Source organism: Bos indicus x Bos taurus, chromosome 29, assembly GCF_003369695.1.
Source record: "Bos indicus x Bos taurus breed Angus x Brahman F1 hybrid chromosome 29, Bos_hybrid_MaternalHap_v2.0, whole genome shotgun sequence".
Classification (NCBI taxonomy): Eukaryota; Metazoa; Chordata; class Mammalia; order Artiodactyla; family Bovidae; genus Bos; species Bos indicus x Bos taurus.
The window spans coordinates 51,080,021-51,097,563 of record NC_040104.1 but is presented as its reverse complement, the minus strand read 5'-3'; positions in this window follow the sequence as shown (position 1 = coordinate 51,097,563).

Below are 17,543 nucleotides of genomic sequence, written 5' to 3'. Positions count from 1 at the left end.
TATCCTACCATTATACAAGTGCATCTAAAAACCATTAGTGACCTCTTTGGCTGATCTATTGCTGTATAAGAAACCACCCATATATTTAAAGACTTAATAACAATGTAACATTTCTCCCCATTCCCCTGGATGATCTGGTAGTTCTGCTTTACATGGTACCTTTAAGATTCTTAGAAGTTTTCTTGTTTAGCTGAGAGGATCACTGAGATACTCTTTAAATCTTGCTCATGTTTTAACAGAGACGTTGACCCTGAGGTCATGTTTTACTAACAGCACTCTGGATTTCATCTTCAAATCAAGGTCATTTTTCACTTTGAGAAATTTTCCTTGGAGAGATGAAAGCAATTTTATTATCAAACTCACAAGGTCTAGTGCCTTTTCAGTTCTCCTAAATTTGCTTGAATTCTAAACATGTCCTTCTTTAGCTCAAGTAGCTCCTTCTGGACTTTACCACAGGTGTCTAAAAGGAGGCAGATGACACTTTCAACATCCTGTCCATGAAAATCCTTAGCCAGACCCCACGTTCATGAGGCGCCTCTTCTAGATCCCATATTTCCACCAGCATAGTTCTGGGAACTGTTCTGTGGCTATAGAACTCAAGTTCTCTTTCCTGCAGCTTCCAGTAGGATAGCCTCCACTGCGTTTCAGCCTGCACCAAACAGACTCCTCATCATTCCTCCAAACTTCTCCACTCTTCCACCAGACACAAAATCAATGCCACCTGTGGTGGCAGGACTCCACATGGCTCTGTTTTAGCTATAGACTTCTGCAGAACACATCACCCCAAATTTAACAGCTTCTCACAATTTCTTATTCATTTTTACAGCTCTGGGGGTTGACCACAAAGTTACTAGGCTTCAAGGTTACTAGTCTTCAAGAATGTTGCTGGCTTTGAGTTGGATATCTAGAAGATCTAAAATGGACTCATACAGATGGATGGAAATCAGTACTGGCTGCAGGCTGGGAGCCCAGTTGGGAGTTGGCTTAAGGCCTCCATTCTCCTCCAAGTGGGCTTCTCCACATGGCTGCTTATGTTCCTTCACAGCATGGCAGATGGATTCCAAGAAAACAGAGCCCAATGTGAAAGAACTTACCAGGCTTTCACTTGCATCACTCTTCCTAATGCTCCACTGGTCAAGGCTCATCACATGGCCAAGTCCAGAATCAGCATGTGAGGGGACGCCCAGGGTACAAGCTTAAAGCAAGCCAGAATACTGAAGGGGGTAGTCTTTCCATTCTCCAGGGGATCTCCCCAACTCAGGGATTGAACCCAGGTCTCCCACATTGCAGGCCGATTATTTACCAGTTAAGCCACAAGGGAAGCCCACAGTGTAAATGAACCCTCTACCACGGACTTTATCATTTAACCATTGCAGCACTACAAGGTAAATATTATTAGCCTCATTTATTGATGATGAACTAAAGCAATAGTTTAGAGAAGTTATATTAACTTACTTAAGTTCTCAGGGTCGTACTATTAGTAAATGCTGGAGCCAGCATTTAAGCCTTCTATTCTATCTTCTCAATGAGTGATGGAAACCAAGGTTAATATTCCTCTTAGGGAGATACCATGATTCTGCAGTAGTATGCTGACCACATATTTGACCATGACACCCCCTGCTTTACAAGAGGACTTCTCTGGTGTCTCAGATGTTAAAGCATCTGTCTACAATGCAGGAGACCCAGGTTCAATCCCTGGATTGAGAAGACCCCTGGAGAAGGAAATGGCAATGCACTCCAGTACTATTGCCTGGAAAATCCCATGGACAGAGGAGCCTGGTAAGGCTACAGTCCATGGGGTCACAAAGAGTCGGACACGACTGAGCAACTTCACTTTCACTTTCCCCTGCTTTACAAAGGCCAGGTCAACACAAGACATGGTGTCTCAGCATCAATAGTCAATGGAATATCTCAGAACAGAATTAGGAACACATGTGACCCAGACATCCGAACAACCTCACTGGGATTTCTAATATATTTGTCAACTTTTTTCTAATTTACAGTTCCTAGAGCACTCCCAGATGACAGAGCAGTACCAAAACTTGAGAGATTTAGTGGATTACGCTACTTCAACCACCAAAAATATATATATATATATATTGGAGCCAACTTGTGGACTTCTGCTGGTTTCTTAGACTACTACATAACTGGTCTGAGTTGGAGTCCTAGAAGGTCAAATTGATGCAAAAACACAAGTACAGAAAATACAAGGACAGTAAAGTATAAAGGGTACTATCTCTTTTTCTGACAATCAAATTTACCAAAACCAGGTTTCTGCCTCTTTATAAATGAGGTTACTTCAGACATTGCTCGACTATAAATGCCACAATGACAGGAAGCATGGTGTTTCAGTCCCTGCTACATTGCTACATACTGAAAAGTGGTGGCCACACTGTCAGTGCTCAACACAGTGAATGGGTCATTGTGCCATCTAACCATGCCTGGAATTTCCTGCTGATTTAGAGTAACCTGTTCTAAACAAGGTGTGTGGTGTGTGAGCAAGGATGAGAGTGGAGGCTTGTAAGCCTCTCCCCCAGGCTCCTGCTGTGGGCTCTGACACCACTGCCCCCACTGGGGATTCACTTTTAGGTCTCAAACTTCTGGAAATTTTTGTGACATGAGGAAAGTTGCTTTGATACTGCCTGAGGAAATAGTTTCATTCTGTACATTTGAGTTACAAACAGAAGAGACTGAAGGAAATCTCTGTAACATGCAGCTCTGGGATTATTTCAGGATGCCCAAGTAGAGTGCACCATGGCTCTCTCTATTTCTGGGGTGGCAATCTTACATGTGGGGAGTTTACTAGGTGGAAGTGGCCTCCACAAGCTTTAGTGCTTTTTGCTCCTGTTTTGCTCCAGCATGTCTTACATTAATTTTCTACTAGCTTCCTGAAAGTCAGATAAAGAAACTTGCACCTTTTGCCATGACACTATGATGGGTTTTATATCACAGCAGCTAAACAATAGATATTAGGCACCCCCCCTAAAAAAAAGAGAGAGAGAGACAGAGATAGAAAGAAAGAAAACGAATATCACCAAAACTTAACAGATGGAGCAAAAGAAGTTCTCAGAGGAAAGTTTATAACAATAAATGTGTACATTAAGAAAAAAGAAAGCTCTCAGATAAGCAACTTAATAAGGAACCAGAAAAAGAAGAACACACCAAGCCTAAAATTAATATAAGGAAAAGAACAGAATGGAAATAAATGAAATAGAAACTGAAAAAAATAAGATAAAATCAATGAAACTAATAAGCTCTGTTTTTTAAAAATATAAACAAATCTTTAGCTAGACTCATCAATAAAAAGAAAGGACTGAAATAAAATTCTAAATGAAGGAGAAGACATTAGAAATGATAGGATACAATAACAAAGGATTGTTAGAGACTTCGATGAACAATTATATACCAAAAAATCAGATAACCTAGCAGATACAGACAAATTCCACTTTGTTGTCATATATCCAAAAGTTCCTCAAATACCTAAAACACTCTTTCTTACTGTAGGCTTCCTGGAGACACTATATAAGGTGATTATTATGTGACTTAGGTCTCTTTTACATTTCTTTCACATTAGAACATTCCCCTTCTTTTCCCATGTCATTGAGTAGCTTGAAAAAACTGGGCTCAGAATCCTGAAGGACTTGCCACACTCTGAGTAAGTTGCGAAGCCATGTCTTAAGCTGTGAACCACCCCCTGGCCAGCTAGGATTTCCAGAGGTGTATCATTTGATATTGTGGACAATCTGCATTGTCTCACTTAATGAAACTGGTGTGTGTATCATCTGTGCCCACATCACCCTACTCCTCCCCTGAATCCGCTTAGAACTCCAAGCAATAGCTTTCTTCTCTAGGAGGTCCCTAATGGATTTCCAAGGAGAGCTGAAAAGGAGAGTAGTGTTTCCACAATCCAGAGAAACAGAACCCTGGGGCTGTGTAGGCACTCTGCTGGGAAAGAACACAAGTTGATTGTCTCAGGAAAATAAGCAGCCAACAGTATCTGTGTTCTGGAAGAGGAAGATCCTATCACAAACACATGTAGAGTACTTGTTGAGGCTCAGCAGCAGAGCTGCCGCATCAGGCTAGGGGGCTTAGGTGGATTTGTATGTGAACCCAAGTCGCTCCTTTCTTTGTATGTACATGCAGCCTGCACCAGCAGGTTAGAAACAATAATATGGATGAAGCTCCCACAGGTCGGAGCACCTGGGAGCCAGCACCTTGCTCTGGATGCTAGAGCTCCTGGACATGAGGATTGATGAGCTGGACAGGGGCCTCTTCTACACAGCAGCCCAGCAGCACTGGCAGCTCGTCCTGGCTACATCTTGCATGGCTGCTTCAAGGTTCTGAACTTCAAGGCAAGAACTCATGCCTTCTGAGTTCCCACTCACCTGGGCTACTTTCAGGGTCCAGTTTCCTCCCAATAATCCAGGGGAGCCTGATAGGATCCCCTGGAGGAATCAGAAATGAAAAACTCTAAGATACTCCTTTCGATGAACTAAGAGAGCAGCTCAAATGCAAACATGCACGTGCTTCAGTCTGGATGAACACACGCTGGCTGGCTGTCAGCTTTGAGCCAGGCTTGGTGCTCGGCACTGGGGCACATGGAGAATCTTCCAGAATACCCCAGACTGGAATATCCCACTCTTTCCAAAGCTGTCAGTCTGGGCACAGTTGTGTTCTATCCATCCCTGATCTTTTTTTTTTTTTTTTTCAAGTATTTTCAGAATGGATTCCAACTTAAATTTTTCTTCTATAGTTTATATTATGTTGCTACTGTCTTATACTATAAATAGATATCAAATCATACTAATAAAATACCATTAGCATCTTTGAAGGCTTTCCAGGTGGCAGAATGGTAAACAATCTGCCTGCCAATGCAGGAGATGTAGGAGAGCTCAGGAAGATGCCCTGGAGGAGGGAATGGGCACTGAGTCCAGTATTTTTGCCTGGTAAAGCCCATGGACAGAGGAACCTGGCAGGCCAGTCCATGGGATCACAGAGAGTTGGAGAAAACTTAGCAAATGAGCATGCACACAAGTATCTTTGGCACAGGACATTACAACACTTCACAAACACTGGCCAGGAATAGTAAATTAGTCTGTGAATTGATTCCAAATTCACAGGTGGATAGTAGTAGGTGGGTGTTTAGAGTCAAGAGATATCAGAAAAAATTCTGACTTAGCATTAATAATTTGCATTATGATCTCAGGCAAGCCCCTCCACCTCCCTGGAGCCCTGTGTCCTCTCTGTATGCAGCACTGGCAGCTAAAAATAAAATGATCCTCAGTATTTGAAACTCTGAGAAATGTGACTTTTATTCATCCTAATAGAAGCAGAAGCATTATTTATATGTAGACACCAAGGGTCTGGATGCTGTTTCTCCTGTACAGCAAAGTTTCACAGAAATAGATTTTCCTGCCCATGCAAGGGGATGTCATTTACACTGGTCTCTTTCACCCTTCCCTGTTGTACAATCTACACACGTTGGTCACTGACAGTGAGCCTGACTACTCAGCAAGTTGAGTTGTGCTCAGAAGGAAACAGCTGGAGCCAATCCACGAGGACAGGTAGAATAAGTCCAGGTTGCTGAACTCCTGGCCATCTGCACACTTTAACTTCCAGGTGGTCTTGGAGAGTAACCTTCGGCTGTTTATAAAGCCATAGTCCTTTCTTTAGTAAATTATGCCCTGTGTGTGCTAAGTGAACTAAAATTATTCACTGTGTATCTGACTTACAAATCGACTCCTTTAACTTCTAGGGAATCAATTACTCTGTCGTTCAGTTGTTGTTTAGTTGCTAAAGTTGTGTCTGAATTTTTTGTGACCCTGAATCCCAACTAACTTTAAAACGTTTTAAGGGCTCAGCCTCAAATGAAATGCCTCACAATGAAGAATAAAAATATTCTTCTTCATATAAAATAATTAGCTAAAAAATAATTAGCTCCATAATAGGAGTAATTATTTTTTAAACTCTATGTCTGAATGCACTTAAAAAAAAAAGTATCCTCAAAAGTTTTCCAAAAAATGACACAAAAGCATAGGTGAAGTCAACTTAGCCAGAAATAACTATTAATTTGGGCACTTTGAGGTAAGTTGAAACAGGTTTAGTATTCTCTTGGTTTCTAAAAGTCAGTGTCTTTGATTAAAAATAAAGGTAAAGTTAGATGACTGGTATTTTGACATCTACCCAAGTTTTATTTCCGGTACAGCTATCCAGACTAAAACACCACTTGTGGCAAAACTTGCCCATTTTTATGTAAATGTTTGTTTATACTCAGCTTTCTTAGCACCACACCATCATGTCCTGTTCTAAATAATCTTGTCCCCCCAAAAAAATAATAATAATAATCTTGTCCCATGGTACGTGGAAGTACACGTATGTATTCATTTCCCCGGCTGTAAGTCCTTTCAAAATATCTGGCAGAGAACCTGGATGAAGTGTGAATGCCCCAGACAGTGGCCATTGGACAAGGACCACATGCTAACACCCACCACTATCTCCAGGGTTACATGATCAGCAAGGTTTGAGTGGGCCACCCCAGGCTCGAAAGACTCCAATTGGTTTTCTTTGACCTTGGACTTGGGTTCAGTGATGTCGTGCATAAGGCGAAGAGACTGAAAACAGGTGACCTGCTTCCAAATACTAACTCCATCATTTCTTGCTGTGTTATCACAGGTAAACCATTTAAATCCTCTGAGCTCCAATTTCTTCCTTCTACCTACCTACCTATCCATTCATCCATCCATCCATCTTCTAAGTTCATCTATCACAGCAGGTTGTGGTAAAGAGGAAAAGAGGAAGTATAAAGAGGGAGTCACTTTGAAAACTGCAAATGCACAAATTAATAGCAATCATTCAGATGATGATAGATGAACAAGGGCTTAGGGCCTAGGCCTAAACCTGGGCTTTCTATTGTCTGAGGGTTTCTGGGATTTGAGGCAAGAGTGAGGCATGGAGTGTGAGCCAGGGGATGATGACTCCCCGGATAGTTCCATGAGGTGGTCCCAGGGCCACATCAACATGATTGTCATTCAGTGTGAAAGAAATAAGTGCCACGCATGGGAGGAGGAGTGTAGTGGTAACGTGGGACATTAAGTTGGAGCTGAGAACCTGTTAGACCTGGATCCTGCACTAGAAGGAGGGCAGTGGGAGGAAGTGTGGAAAGAGCCTGAACCAGACCAAATGGAGCCATTTCTGGACCCCTGCCTTTTCATTCTCCTTATGTGCTGTTGGATATAGAGACCTTCAATTTCCTGCTTGGTTACCCCTTAAAATAATTCTTTAAACTATATGTCTTTTCAAATTATTCATTTGTGCATATTTCAAAATGCATATTAATACTATCTTAACAACAACAACAAAAAACCCTATATGACATTTCACACCTGTTTAAGTTAACATCTAAAACATTTCTTCATCAATCTAAATAGTTGCAAAGGATATAATCTCTGCTGAAACAGAAGTAGGAAACGTTTAAAAGTAAAATCCTAATATGATTTCTTCACTGTTTCCAGGACAATCTAATGCCACAGCAATTTGAGATCCACCTTAATTTGTTTTAGTATACACCTACAAGCTTTTCTTTAGTAGGCAAAAGTTATTTCATTTACTCCTTAAAGTTGTATTTCCACTATACTTTTTTCACATAATTTTATATTAATGTGATACATTTTATACCTAAAATCCTTTCATTGATCACTCATATTTATCTGCAGCAAAAGTATATATATAACTTGAACTTAATTTTGTACATTTTAATTTGAAGGTAATGTTTAAATCCTGTAGCCAAGTAGCTATAGATATTAAAGAAATAATTCTAGACAGAACTATCATTATAAGTACAATTAATATGTGATTTATCACAACAGGATTTCATAAATAATTATTATATATAAAAAGTACAATATTATTGGAAAAAAACAGTTTTCATCAGACTTGCTAAATTAAGATGCATTTCCTAAAATAGATGGCAATCCTCACCAACATTTTACAATTATTGTTGTCACAGTTATTGTACAGTCTATGAAACATTTTTCTTGAAAATGAAAGGAACTTTATCATAGTAATGTCTGTTACTGATCTCCCTCTGATAGGGTGATCTATCATGAAAATGATTTTTAATGATCTAACTTTTGACAGAGCTCAACTCAGTCTTCCCTCAAATTTCATGAAAGCAAAGTATTAGAAATCATCTGAGTTGGAAAATGATTCAATACTAAATCAACAGACTTTCCTTTCTCAAAAAACACTATTTTGTCTGGCACCTAAATGATTTGTGGGTCCTGGAGAAACTCATCATAGTAAGCAGAGGGAGAGAGGCAGGTCTCACCTTTATAGAGAGGTCTTTGTAGAAAGCAAGACCCTCTGCTCACATGGGACCACTCACTGCTGCTCAGCTCTCAGCAGAGCAACCTTTGGAAAGGGTGCACAGGCAGGCTGTGGATCTTCATTTTTTTTTTTAATCCACGTATTGATGTAACCTTAGCCAGCATTCACATACCACCAAGCATGTGGGGGTTCAGTTGTGAAGGCTACCCCTTTGGACTGTCTGGGAGCTGACTCCCACTGACCTGGGAGCTGAGTCTCAGCAGAGCTGGCAACCCTGGACAGTGGGAGATTCCCTGACTTCTCCAGCTGGCATTCTCCAAACTGGGTTGGGATGGGGGAACAAGGGGGCATTAGTGCACGTTGAAATGTGAGTGATTCCCAGTGAAGACAGAATCCCAGTTGAAAAATATTTGGGAAAAGCTCCCTTTTTTTCCCCCTCTTAGAGATTTGAAATCAAACCAGAATATTAAAGGCTAAAAAAGCTGTTTAACTTTCTTTAGTGTAGGTTTTTGGAAATCAGTTTGCTCCCCCACCCCAATCTTTTCTCCCAAAGAACACAGAGTTATACAGAAAGAGACTTTAAATCATCTGTTCTGATCCCCAGAGCACCAGACTGAGTCTCCTATGAGATCTATGTAGTCTGATCTGTTTGTGACAGCTACAGGCCTCTCTAGTTTCCAGGGGACCTGAGATTGGTTGGTTTTCAAGGGCTGTTAACCTGCTGGGGCAGTGTTACCCTCTGCCCCAGTCTTCCTACTGATGTTACCCATTTTTAGATGGATGTTCTGGTACAACAGGAAGGTCTGAGCTACTGATATAGGGGCAGCACCCACTGCAGCTATGAACTTGAAGCCTTATGATCAGCTCTCAAATAACCACCAGTGGAGGGTCAGTTTGGGGCCTCCCCAGCTGTCTTTCTGTGCCCCATGGTCCATGATGGTGTGGGCCAAGTCAAGAGACGAGTATAATCAGATGCAGAGTACAATTAAACTCAAACATATATGAGTGGAATGTGTGTGTGAGAAAGAGACTGTGTCTCATCATATGACTGTCTTTATTACATCCGGAGCCACGTGGATTGTAATCATCTGGTTTGAATTGTCCATCTTTTCATTGCCAAGCATGAAGAGTTCGCTACATTACCATGATGAAGATAAGAATATACAGTTCAAGTACCCGCTGGGGAGAGACGTCCCTGACGCTGTTCACTACATGGGAAAGAGGGCTGGGTCACCTGACTTCAGTCACATTTTGGAACTTCGCAGGCATTTGATCTAAGACACCACCACTGACAATACACAAGAGCAAGTCCCTGCTATCCTTTCCTCCTGGAAGACCCCAGGACTTCAAGTTAGAAATCAGTCAATATGCGATGCACCAGTGCTGAACATTTTGGTTAGCATGGAGATATAATCAGACTCTCCACTCTGACAGCAGCTCAGAACTCAAACAAACCCATCATACCTGCTGGGAACAAGGTTGAAGAGTGAGCTAGTGGAGCATCTCTGTTCTTAGAACACAGGAACTGTGAAGCGTTTCTGCCTGTACCTTCGTTCTGCACACAGTCTTCACTCTACACAGAACAAGACAGCTGATGAGAACCAGAGGCCAACCACATGGATGACCGGTCTAGCCTCAAATAGAACTGGATTGGCCCTTGGAAAGCCTCTGCTCTCAACTGTGGGGCTGCAAAATAACCAATGATTTTTTAAAAAGCTTCTGCTAACCGAGGAGAACAGAACTCAAAACAGCTGTAAGGAATGAGTTAAGGCATCAAAACCAGTCTTTCATCTTAAAACCACTGGAGATTTCCTGGGAAATTATCCTCCGAAACTCCCTTTTATGGAAAGACAAGGGGAGGAGAAATCAAACTGTTCGCCTACAGGGAAAGGAGTACGTCAAGGCTGTATATTGTCACCCTGCTTATTTAACTTATATGCAGAGTACATCATGAGAAATGCTGGGTTGGATGAAGCACAAGTGGGAATAAAGATTGCTGGGAGAAATATCAATAACCTCATTTATGCAGATGACACCACCCTTATGGCAGAAAGCGAAGAAGTAAAGAGCCTTTTGAGGAAACTGAAAAGAGGAGAGTGAAAAAGTTGGCTTAAACACAACGTTCAGAAAACTAAAATCATGGCATCTGGTCCCATCCCTTCATGTCAAATAGGTGGGGAGACAGTGGATACAGTGGCTGACTTTATTTTTTGGAGCTCCAAAATCACTGCAGATGGTGATTGCAGCCATGAAATCAAAAGATGCTTTCTCCTTGAAAGAAAAGTTATGATCAACCTAGAGAGCCTATTAAAAAGCAGAGACATTACTTTGCCAACAAAGGTCTGTCTAGTCAAAGCTATGGTATTTCCAGTAGTCATGTATGGATGTGAGAGTTGAACTATAAAGAAAGCTGAGTGCCAAAGAATTGATGCTTTTGAACTGTGGTATTGGAGAAGACTCTTGAAAGTCCCTTGGACTGCATGGAGATCAAACCAGTCCATCCTAAAGGAAATCAGTCCTGAATATTCATTGGAAGTACTGATACTGAAGCTGAAACTCCAATACTTTGGCCACCTGATGTGAAGAAGCGACTCATTGGAAAAGACCCTGATGCTGATAAAGATTGAAGGCGGGAGGAGAAGGGGACAATAGAGGATGAAGTGGTTGGATGGCATGACTCAATGGACATGAATTTGAGTAAACTCCGGGAGTTGCTGATGGACAGTAGGCCTGGTGTGCTGCAATCCATGGGGTCGCAAAGAGCTGGACACAGCTGAACAACTGAACTGAAGGGGGAGATGTCTCAGCACTTCATGTCATGTGTTCGAGACATTAAGGTTCAGAGAAACCTGACAGTAAAGTACCAGGGAATAAACACCACACATGGAGGCCACAAGCAGGATACTCTACAAGAACGGTGAAAATTCCTGGACAAAATCAGCTCAAATATTTTGTTTTCAATGCTTTGAAAGAGGGCTGGGCAAGAAGATCTGGGTAAACAAAGTAACTAGATTAAAATTTCTTTCATGTAACAAAATAGGCAAAATATAGCTAAAAATAATATGTCTAAGCATAAGTCTTGAGGAATATAGTTCTCTTTATTAAACAAGAAGTAACTTTTAATTAGACTAATCTTCCTCCTTTGGCTTCAAATAGTCTTGAAGCTGGTCTTAAGATGCTAATTGTCTATACCCTTCATGTATCTTATGATCATAATTTTAACTTTTTAAAGCATCAAGCAGGATATATATATACAATACTATATATATATATATATATATATATATATATATATATATATATAATAAATGTCATGTTAAGCTTTCCTATCATTTATCAACTTACTAAACTTAAAAAAAAAATGGTTCCATTGGCACCAGAACACTGAAAAAACACTGAGATGATGTTGCTGAATCAGGAACTTCTGGCTTTTCATCCATTATAACTCCTCTGAGGGTAGTTAGCAAGATTATTCTTTTAATCTCTGGCCATGTTTTGCCACTCTATCTTTAGTGTAGATTTATGGATGTTCATAATGTCCTTGGAGAAGGCAATGGCACCCCACTCCAGTACTCTTGCCTGGGAAATCCCATGGACGGAGGAGCCTGGTAGGCTATGGTCCATGGGGTCACAAAGAGTTGGACACGACTAAGCGACTTCCCTTTCACTTTTCACTTTCATGCATTGGAGAAGGAAATGGCAACCCACTCCAGTGTTCTTGCCTGGAGAATCCCAGGGATGGGGGAGCCTGGTGGGCTTCCGTCTATGGGGTTGCACAGAGTCGGACGTGACTGAAGCGACTTAGCAGCAGCAGGAGCAGATATCTATCTATCTATCTATCTACAATGCAGTCTGTAAGATATATGTAAAATATAGTATATAAAAATTATATAGAGTCCCTTGAAATAAAGAATTCCATTGGTTTCAGATGACTGGTGTATTTTTCCTTGCCCTCTACTTATGTGATATTCATCTGAAATTCAATTATTATTATTATAACTGCAAGAAATAGAGGTATAGGATCTTACCTCCTGGAGTTCGCATGTCAGTACTTTTATCCACCTTGCCTGGTCTCTTGCTCCCTTGAGCTCTCCTCTCTCTTTCATCTCCAACTGTTTATTCTTTTCATCCATTTTTTTTTCTAAAATATTTTCTCTTTACCTTTTTTTCTGAAGTATGTTTCATAACTTCCATTCTTTTCTGTATAATCTTTTTCAGAAGACCAAGTACACACTCACATCCTGTGTGTTTATGTGCTGCTTGACTGGGCTGTCTCTTTGTTTGACTCACATTTTCATATTCCACAATATTACCACATGTCAGGAGAGGCAACCATTTTCCTGTCTGCTTCTCCTTTTGACCCACATTACTAAAATGAAGCAAAAGGAAGGGTAGCAGACAGACCACTGAATGCCTTAAGATGCTGGCCTTTCAGAATTACATCTCATGTTTTCCAAAGCATCAGAGCCCTGGCCAGTCATTTGGCACCTTCTGCAGGACACAAAGAGCCACAGGCTGGGAAAATCAGATCTGATTTAATGAATCTGATTTAATTCAAGGTGGCCACCACATCCCTAGAACCACTCTGAATAGACCGTTTCCTGCTGTCAAAATAACTGTACTAACGAAAGCAATCTACAGATGCGATGCAATTTGTATCAAATTAAATGGTGTTTCTCATAGAACTAGAACAAAACATTTTACAGTCTGTATGGAAATACAAAACACCCTGAAGAGCCAAAACAATCTTGAGAAAGAAGAGCAGGAGCTGATAGGATCAGGCTCCAGGACTTCAGATTATACCACAAGCTATAGTAATCAAAACACTGGTACTGCCACAAAAATCAAAATATATTGCATAGATCAATGGGATAGGATAGGAAGTCCAGAGAGAAACCCACACACCTGTGGTCAATTAATCTAGGGCAAAGGAAGCAGGACTATACAATGGAGAAAAGACAGCCTCCTCAATAAGCAGTGCTGAGAAAACTGGACAGCTACATGTATAAGAATGAAATCAGAACACTCCCTAACACCATCCACAAAAATAAACTCAAAATGGATTAAAGACCAAAATGTAAAGATAGACATTATAAAACTCTTAAATGAGAATATAGGCAGAACACTCTCTGCCACAAATAATAGCAATATCTTTTTTGACCCACCTCTTAAGAGTAACGAAAATAAAAACAAAAATAAGCACATGGGACCTAATTAAACTTACAAGCTTTTGTACAGCATGGGATATCATAAACAAGACAGAAAACAACCCAAAGATTGGGGGACAATATTTGCAAATGATGCAACGACAGGAGATTAATCTCCAAAATATTCAAGCTTTCCAGGAGTCATGTACACATGTGCGAGTTGGACCATAAAGAAGGCTGAGCACTGAAGAACTGATGCTTTCAAACTGTGGTGCTGGAGAAGACTCTTGAGAGTCCCTTGGACAGCAAGGAGAACAAACCTGTCAATCTTAAAAGAAATCAACCCTGAATATTTGTTAGAAAAACTGATGCTGAAGCTCCAATACCTCAGCCATCTGATGCAAAGAATCAACTGATTGTAAAAGACCCTGATGCTGTGAAAGACTGAGGACCGGAATGAAGTGGGTGACAGAGGATGAGATGATTAGACGGCATGTTCTATTCAATGGATGTGAGTTTAAGCAAACTCCGGGAGATGGTGAAGGACAGGGAAGCAAGTCATGTTGCAGTCGATGGGGTCACAAAGAGTTGGACACGACTGAGCAATGAAACAATAACACTCAGAGATTCACAAAGAAATGTGACTGTAAGGGGTGACTACAACCGGGGGTTGATATCAGTCAGTTCAGTTAAGTAGCTCAGTAGTGTCCGACTCTTTGTGACCATATGGACTGTGGCACACCAGGCTTCCCTGTCCATCACCAACTCCCGGAACTTTTTCAAACTCATGTCCATCAAGTCAGTGATGCCATCTAACCATCTCATCTCTGTAATCCCCTTTTTCTCCAGCCTTCAATCTTTCCCAGCATCAGGGTCTTTTCCAGTTAGTCAGTTCTTCAAATCAGATGGCCAAAGTACTGGAGTTTCAACTTCAGCATCAGTCCTTCCAATGAATATTCAGGACTGATTTCCTTTAGGATTGATTTGTTGGATCTCTTTGCAGTCCAAGGAACTCTCAAGAGTCCTCTCCAACACAACAGTTCAAAAGCATCACTACTTCGGTGCTCAGCTTTCTTTTTAGTCCAACTCTCACATTCATACATGACCACTGGAAAGACCATAGCTTTGACCAGACAGACTTTTGTCGGCTAAGTAATGCCTCTGCTTTCTAACATGCTGTCGAGGTTGGTCATATATTTTTCTTCCAAGGAGGAAGCATCTTTTAATTTCAAGGCTGCAGTCACCATCTGCAGGGATTTTGGAGCCCAGAAAAATAAAGTCTCTTACTTTTTCCATCGTTTCTCCATCTATTTGCAATGAAGATGCCATGATCTTAGGTCCATGCCATTTGCATGGACCAGATGCCATGATCTTAGGTTTCTGAATGTTGAGTTTTAAGCCAACTTTTTCACTCTCCTCTTTCACTTTCATTAAGAGGCTCTTTAGTTTTTCTTCACTTTCTGCCATAAGGGCAGTGTCATATGCATGTCTGAGATTATTGATATTTTCTCAGCAATCTTGATTCCAATTTGTGCTTCATCCAGCTCAGCATTTTGCATGATGTATTCTGCATATAAGTTAAATAAGCAGGGTGACAATATACAGCCTGGATGTACTCCTTTCCCGATTTGGAAACAGTATGTTGTTCCATGTCCAGTTATTGCTTCTTGAACAGCCCAGCATTTTGCATGATGTGCTCTGCATACAAGTTAAATAAGCAGGGTGATAATATAAAGCCTTGACATACCCCTTTCCTGATTTGGAACCAGTCTGTTGTTCCATGTCCAGTTATTGCTTCTTGACCTGCATACAGATTTCTTAGAGGCAGGTCAGGTGATCTCTTTAAGGATTTGCCAGAGTTTTTTTGTGATCCACACAGTCAAATGCTTTGGTGTAGTCAATAAAGCAGAAGTAGATGTTTTTCTGGAACTCTCTTGCTTTTTCAATGATCTACTGAATGTTGGCAATTTGATCTCTAGGTCCTATGCTTTTTCTAAATCCAGCTTGAACATTTGGAAGTTCAAGGTTCACATACTATTGAAACCTGGCTTAGAGAATTTTGAGCATTACTTTGGTAGCGTGTGAGATGAGTTCAATTGTGCGGTAATTCAAACATGTTTTGGCATTGCCTTTCTTTGGGATTGGAATGAAAACGGAACTTTTCCAGTCCTGTGGCCACTGCTGAGTTTTCCAAATTTGCTGACATGTTGAGGCAGCATTGTAATAGCATCATCTTTTAGGATTCAAAATAGCTCAACCGGAATTTCATCACCTCCACTAGCTTTGTTCATAGTGATGCTTCCTAAGGCCGTGACTTCACATTCCAGGATGTCTGGCTCTAGAGGAGTGGTCAAACCTTTGTAGTTATCTGGGTCATGAAGATCTTTTTTGAACGGTTCTTCTGTGTATTCTTGCCACCTCTTCTTAATATCTTCTGCTTCTGTTAGGTCCATACCATTTTCTGTCCTTTATTGTGCCCATCTTTGCATGAAATGTTTCCTTGGTATCTCTAATTTTTGTGAAGAGATCTCTAGTATTTCCTATTCTTTTGTTTTCCTCTATTTCTTTGTATTGATCACTGAGGAAGACTTTCTTATCTCTCCTTGCTATTCTCTGGACCTCGATATTGAGGAGGGTATATCTTTCCTTTTTTCCTTTGCCTTTAGCTTCTCTTCTTTTCTCAGCTATTTGTAAGCCCTCCTCAGACAACCATTGTGCCTTTTTTGCATTTCTTTTTCTTGGGGATGGTCTTGATCACTGCCTCCTGTACAATATCATGAACCTCCATCCATAGTTCTTCAGGCACTCTATTGGATCTAATCACTTAAATGTATTTGCCACTTCTACTGTATAATCATAAGGGATTTGATTTAGGTCATACCTGAATGGGTGCAAAGAATGTAATCAATCTGATTTCAGTATTGACCATCTGGTGATGTCCATGTATAGAGTCTTGTTTTGTGTAGGTGGAAGAGGGTGTTTGCTATGACCAGTGCATTCCCTTGGTAAAACTCTGTTAGCCTTTGCTTGCTTCATTTTGGACTCCAAGGCCAAATGTTCCTGTTACTCCAGGTATCTCGTGGCTTCCCACTTTTTCATTCCAGTCCCCTACAATAAAAAGGACATCTTTTTTTGGTGTTAGTTCCAGAAGGTCTTGTAGGTCTTCATAGAATGTTCAACATCAGCTTCTTCAGCATTAATGGAATTACTGGGTGTTGATATACTACTTAATAAATGATAGGGAGTAAGAGAAAAGGGCATCTTCTGAATAATAGGTGACTTGGGCGAGGTACTTATGGGAGAACAAATAACATTTAGGAAGGATAAATGGTACCTTAGGAGGATATATGGGAGTTAGGGGAGTTTTGTGATAATGTCTGTTTGTCCGGTGCTTTCTCAAAAAAAAAAAAAAAAAGTCTTCCAAGACTTTTCCCAAAAAGCAAAGCAAAAATAGATAGATTGGTAGATGGGTAAAAATAAGGTGAAAAGTCTTAGGCAAATCTTATTTATCCAGAGGAACTTTCTCTAATTTTAACACTGCCTCGAAAAGTAAATCAAAAGTCAATTAAAAGGGAATCAAATACATTCCTTTCTATAGTTGAATGATGCACAGCTTCTTTATCCATTCATCTGTTGACGGACATCTAGGTTACTTCCATGTCCTAGCTACTGTAAGTAGTGCTGCAATCAACACTGGGGTACATGTGTCTTTTTGGAATTTGCTGTATGGTGCAGAGAACCCAAAGTTGGTGCTTTGTGACAACCTAAAGGGGTGGAATGGGGAGGGAGCTTCAAGAGGGAGGGGCCATACACATACCTATGGCCAATTCAAGTCAGTGTTTGGCAGAAACCATCACAATATGGTAAAGTAATTATCCTCTAATAAGAATAAAAATTATAAAAAGTTAATTCATTTAAAAGGCAAAAGCTCAGGCAAATCTTGTCTCTCCATGAGGAAAGGCCTATGAATCTGTGATTAAAGTTACACATAGTAAGTTTTATGCCAATATTACCAATTGTAACACATCAAAACATTGACAGAAGCCATAACAGCAGTATCTAAATCTTTAG